Raw genomic sequence first — 5,793 nt, 5'->3', positions numbered from 1 at the left:
CTATCTATCTATCTATCTATCTATCTATCTAGATCTAGCTGTATGAGAGCTGCCCCCTCCTGCCTGAACCCACATGCTCGCCACTCCCCACTACACAACACTGAAAATAATTCCTTTGCAGTAAGGACTTAATTCTTATTCTGTGTTTGTGCCTCTGATCCCGTATTGCCTATTCAGGTCATGTGGTCTGCCTGCGTTGCTGCTGTCCACTGTGACGGCTGTGTGTGTGTGTGTGTGTGTGTGTGTGTGTGTGTGTGTGAGTATATTGCAGAGAAAGAGAACGAACAAGCAAGAGAAGGGTCAGCCTGTGCTTTAATTACTGCTACAGTATAAGCCCCACCCATACAAACAATTCATTTAAAAAAATCCCTGTCTGACCACATGCAAATAAAAGTATTTGGAGAATCTTAATAACAGCATACAAACCATCCTGGTGCTTGCTTATGATCTAATTAGATAATAAATAAGAAGTAGGACCAGGAACAAGGAACATTTAAAAAAAAATCTATTTAGCACTTTTGTTACAAGTGGTGTCCCTCTCAGACAAGTAGATTGTTCAACAAAGTCACACATATCGTTACAAGGGATGACCCCAGTAGCAGTTCATAGAGGATTCAACTGCACGTGGACCCAGACAGTTAGGTCAAACGAGGAAAAAGAGAAATAAAATCATGCTAGTGGGTAGACACAAGCCCCAGGCTCACTGATTCCCATCCAAACCACGTATCTTTATATCACCAATGAACCGAATGTTAACATTTATTTTGTGTTTTTGTTTTCCTGTCATGATGTCAGCTTTGTCAGGATATTACGTTTGGCTGTCTCAGCGTCAACAGAGAAGAAAATGGGGAGGAATAATAATATTGTGGTGCTAATGGGAGCAGAGACAGAGGAGTGGCCACCAGGGAGTTGGCAATTACTTTTTTGAGTCTGCTTTGTAGTTTTGTGGTGTATTTTTGTCATTCCCTATGAGTAACTGGAAAATGCAGACAACGTGACATAACAAATGCTACAACTGAATTTGAGAACATTTTCCAGGTTGATTTTTTTTTCTTTTTCTCCCCACAAATTCAAAATGACAAATTGCCCTGTACTGTAGGTGTCACTGATGTTAATTTGCTTAAGAAGGATGTAGACAGTTGTTTGCTTGTTCCAGTACATGTAATATTGCCATGTCTTATCACGAGAGAGTGAGGAGCTTCACTGAGAAGGCACCATGCAAGACTGGAAAATATGCACCTAATTTGTCCCATTATTGAAAACATTTTCATATATCAATATAGTGTATATCACGCACCCTTCCATCATTTAGCTCTCGCTACTTTTCATTGTAGAGGGTTGCAGCGGGCTGGCTGATCTTAGCTGGCATTGGATAAGAAGAAGGGTACATCCAGGGTCTCACAGGGCTGATGCATAGAGACAGAGGACCATTCACACTCACCTTCGCAGGGCTTTAGTGTCACCATTTAACCTAACCTGCAAGTCTTTGGGCTGTGGAAAAAAGCCAAAGCAACCAGAGAAAACCCATGCTTACACAGAACCTTATTCCTGTAAGGCAACACTGCCCCACTGTACCAGTGTTGTACATCATGATATAAAAAAACATGCAAAATTACATATTAAAGGAGCTATTTGATGTTTGGTGTAGTAAAGCAAATACACTTGATTTGCATTATCAAGGACAAAAATGATAAAAAATAACAGCCAGGACATGATCCTTCACAGTTTCTCGTTACCAGAAAAAGGCCATTTTGTTTGTTGCTTTGCATAACCACAATGGAGCGACCATTGACATTAATGCAACATTTTTTGATTAGATAGAAATTCTCACTAAACATCGACATCTCTTATTAGTGTACTAAAATTATGTTGAGAGAATCCACGACATGTCATTTCTACACCGGCAGAGGTTCAAGAAAATGAGAGAGCAATAAGACTTGCATCTGCAGGACAACCACATTTTAGTGAATGCAACGGCTCAAACTCAACTATTAACATTGCTCACAACATGCAAAAATCAAAGCTGATATTCTCATACACAATAAACGCTTGTGACGCAAAAGTATTTAGTGAAATGTAGTACTCTACAAATGTTGTAGTTTGATACACTGTAGAGAATTAGTGAAGGTAGCCTTTCTTTAATAGTAAAACACTTGATTTGCATTGTTGAGCCATGCAGGGGAGAGACAGGGAGAAGAGACGGCTCCATAACCTGGCAGCCACCCATGCCATGTGGTGATCGTCACTTTGCTCTGGCACGCTAGACCACCTGTCGCTGACTTGACTTTTGTTTCTCTAATGAGCCTGTTTACACCTGAGCTGTTGAGGTGAGCTTGGGACAAACTCCAGAGATTAAATTATGTGGAAAAGCAGATTAGATGGTGGTTATTCAATCTACAGCCAGATAAGGACGCTCACAAGCAAATATACATACATGTTCACAACTACATGAACATGTACACTCACAGAGAAGCAAATGACATCTACACTGTAGGATATTATTTTGTATGCATTCATATATTTTGTATGACTTTGAAGTTACTTTTCAACATTAAATATTTCCGTATGGGCCATTTTGTTGAAAAGCTATCACAGTATAAAAATATGCTGTTTTGTGGAGGAAAATACCCTTTCCCCCCCACTTTCTAGGAATAACTCTCATGTCTTTAACACATTAACATAATGCAGAGCACATATGATTAAAAATGGACCACCACTATGTCAAAATAAAAGCTTCCATCCATTCTCCTGGGAATCACAGAATTAATTCTACTTAACAGAGGGATTGAGAGAGTGAGCTAAATGTGGTTGTTTTGGGAAGCCTGCCTGCCATCAAGTCATGTCTTTCTGATAGACATGTAAGTTTGGAAAGCCGCCTACACATCCCTGAGCCTCTCTCAGTTTTTACAACCAAGGGAGATACATAAGAGAGAGAAAAAAAGGAAATGAAATGAGAGACAGAGAGAGAGAGGGGTAGGGAAAGACGGACACAGGACAGAGAGAGAGAGAGAGAGAGAGAGAGAGAGAGAAGATGGAATGTGTGCTGTCTGATGCAGAGTGGAGCTTTCCTGCACTGGCGCTCAGCGCTGAGTGTGTGTCCACATCTCTTTGAGGAAGGGCTGGAATTAACCCACACACTTTCAGTCACTGGCATCAATGGAGCTTTCCATGGGTTGTGACTCAAGCTACACACCCAAAAGCATCTGTGGCCTATGCATTGAGCACTACTGTGCAATAATGCTGTATGGTCCTGCACATGCTTGCTGTGTATAGATTGAAAGCCACTGAATGTGGTGTTCGCTGTCTCTCTTTTTTTAGTCAGCCTCTCTCTCCAGTTCTCTCTTTCAGTTTGTGTTCATGTAAGGTATGAATATAGTAGCTATATTTGGGGCTGGGGGGATTTGCTAAGCTGTGTTTTACAGTTAGAGCTCCGTTTTAGCAAGCAAAGACAAAAAAAGAGTCACATGCATATGCACGTACTGCACATGCAAAGGGTGCACACAAGTTTTACACATAAAGATCATGCATGGGCACAAAAGTGTTTATTTGAAGTGCTTCCAACATATATAGGCCAGTGTGGTCCTCTTGTAGGTAGAGGGTTTTATAGAAAAATACTGTTGACAAAGTCCAAGTGTTCATATGTAAAACACTCTATACACTTTTTCAAGGCAATATGTCATAGTAAGGCATACCACTAAACTAGGATCTCTACAAGAAAGTAAGTCAAATATAATACGACTTTTACGTGTTTGTTTGGTCCTTTGTATGGCCCGTGACAAACATGAGGCCACAATTCACCCATTCATTTACATCTGTATTGCTGCATAAACACTCAAATACACATGCAGCCAATAAAGGCATATTTACACAAAGTGAGTAAGCGTGTATCTGAGTGCTCACACCCTGAGGCAGGCCCAGGGAGAGAGGCATAGGACAATTAAAACTCATGCTAAACTGAAAGAAAGCTAGAAAATTGACAGTGAGAAAGTGGCCACTGAGCACTCATGCATAAAAAAAAAACACAATAAAAAAAAATTACACACAAGCACTTACACTTACACACAAGTAGACAGAAAACAACAAAAAATATAAACACACATCATAATGGGTTGAGCACAGCATGGGAAGCTTTCATCCACTCTCTAACAAAGCTTACATTTTCAGTGTGAAGTCTTTGACAAGTGACAGCATGTTCAACCCAATTATCCTGTTTCACGTTTCTTACCTTCCACTCATCACAAATATAGCCCACCTCTTCTTTAAACATTTCACACAATAAATACATATGACAGACAAACACATAAATACACACACACACACACACACACACACACACACTTGGACACATCAGCCTCAGCTCCCCTGCACTGTGTCCAGGGTCTAAACAGAGATGTCCCCTGAGCTTTGTCACCTGTCTACAGGGATGTAGGGCTAAGTGATGGAGAAGGGTGAGCCAAGGTCTCATCTGCTCCCTGATGACTGAATGGAGGAGCTGGTGACTAACCTTTGACCCTGGCAGGAAGGCAGATTGAGCATTTGTCCAGACTCTATTAGCATTCTGCTTACACAGACCCCATACCTCAGCAGTATAATTGTATGAACACTGTGGATATATTAGGGTGAGGTGTGGCAACAAGGTTCTGAATTGTAAGAGAGACTCAGTCAGCCTGAATATTTTGAGCTTTGCCTCGTCTTGGCAGCACAGCAGGGGAGTTTTTGCAGTCAAAATACATCAACTCACAAAAATTCTTTCCAATGAGGAAATCACACAACAGTCTTTGTAACCATGAGTAATCCTGCCATGATTAAATTCCTACAAGGCGAGGGGTCAGGTAAAACATGGAAACCTAATGCCACTGTGCACCATTTTCTCTCTGCCTTTTCCTCACTCCTTTGATGCTTTGTTTCCCTGACAGTGCAAGCCCTCCTACTCCACACACACACATAAATACATCAAAAAGACAAATAAGCCTGTCGGTTCTGTCTCTGCATGTCTCAACATCGTCATATGCATGCCGCAGTTGTCAACACTGCACAGCCAGATCAAACTGGCAATCTGTCATTATGCTGGGAATACAGTTGCGGATTCAAGTGACTGATGACACATAGAGAAATTTGTGTGACCATTAATGTAGCGTTAAAAAAAGGGATGTGTGTACTCTGACCTCCAGGTGGTGATGAACATAAGGCAACCACAACCACCAACATAAACAGAAACCAGCAGAAAAGCTTGTTTATTTCCTCTTTAAACTCATAATCCTCATCAGCTGGTGACTATTTTCTTTCCTATTAAACCAAATTCCTTGTAACACAGCTATGGCAGCCAACATAAGCATGTCGACTTGGGGAAAAAAAGGCACTTCAGATGGGTTTATCCTCCTCTACATCCCCGGGTGTATCTGTCTCATGCAGTATTTACCGTGGTGGGGTCAGTACCGCACTGATTTGTGAGTGACGCTGGATTTCAGCACCGCGGACAGCGCTCTCTCTCTCCGGCTCCAGGAGAGGAGGAGGGAGGGAGGCAGCAGGAGACGAGCGGGCTGTGCTGTTGGTGCTGTTGGTGCTGTTGGTGGTGGGGGTTTCCCTGGAAGATTTCAGCAGAAGGCCGACACAGTCATTCCTCCATCGCTTACACACCGCCTACCACCTCATCCGTACCGGATTTCCATACAGAGGAATACCGTATGGGTGTGAGATCACGGCTTTCATGAAATATTGATCGACCCAGCCTCACACAGGATGGACAGAGAGAGGAATAGAGAAAGAGAGGGTGCGGGTGGGGGTGAGGAGAGG

General features: G+C 42.1%; 1 protein-coding gene across 1 annotated transcript in view; it reads right to left on the bottom strand.

The window, feature by feature from the left end:
- The window catches only part of gphnb (gephyrin b), a 116,761-nt gene that overhangs the window by 109,899 nt on the left and 1,069 nt on the right, over window positions 1-5,793 (bottom strand). The window lies entirely within an intron of this gene.

This window comes from Stegastes partitus, unplaced genomic scaffold (genome assembly GCF_000690725.1).
Source record: "Stegastes partitus isolate 25-593 unplaced genomic scaffold, Stegastes_partitus-1.0.2 Scaffold80, whole genome shotgun sequence".
Taxonomy (NCBI): domain Eukaryota; kingdom Metazoa; phylum Chordata; class Actinopteri; family Pomacentridae; genus Stegastes; species Stegastes partitus.
The sequence above is the reverse complement of the archived record's forward strand: the minus strand, read 5'-3'. Positions and strand labels throughout refer to the sequence as shown.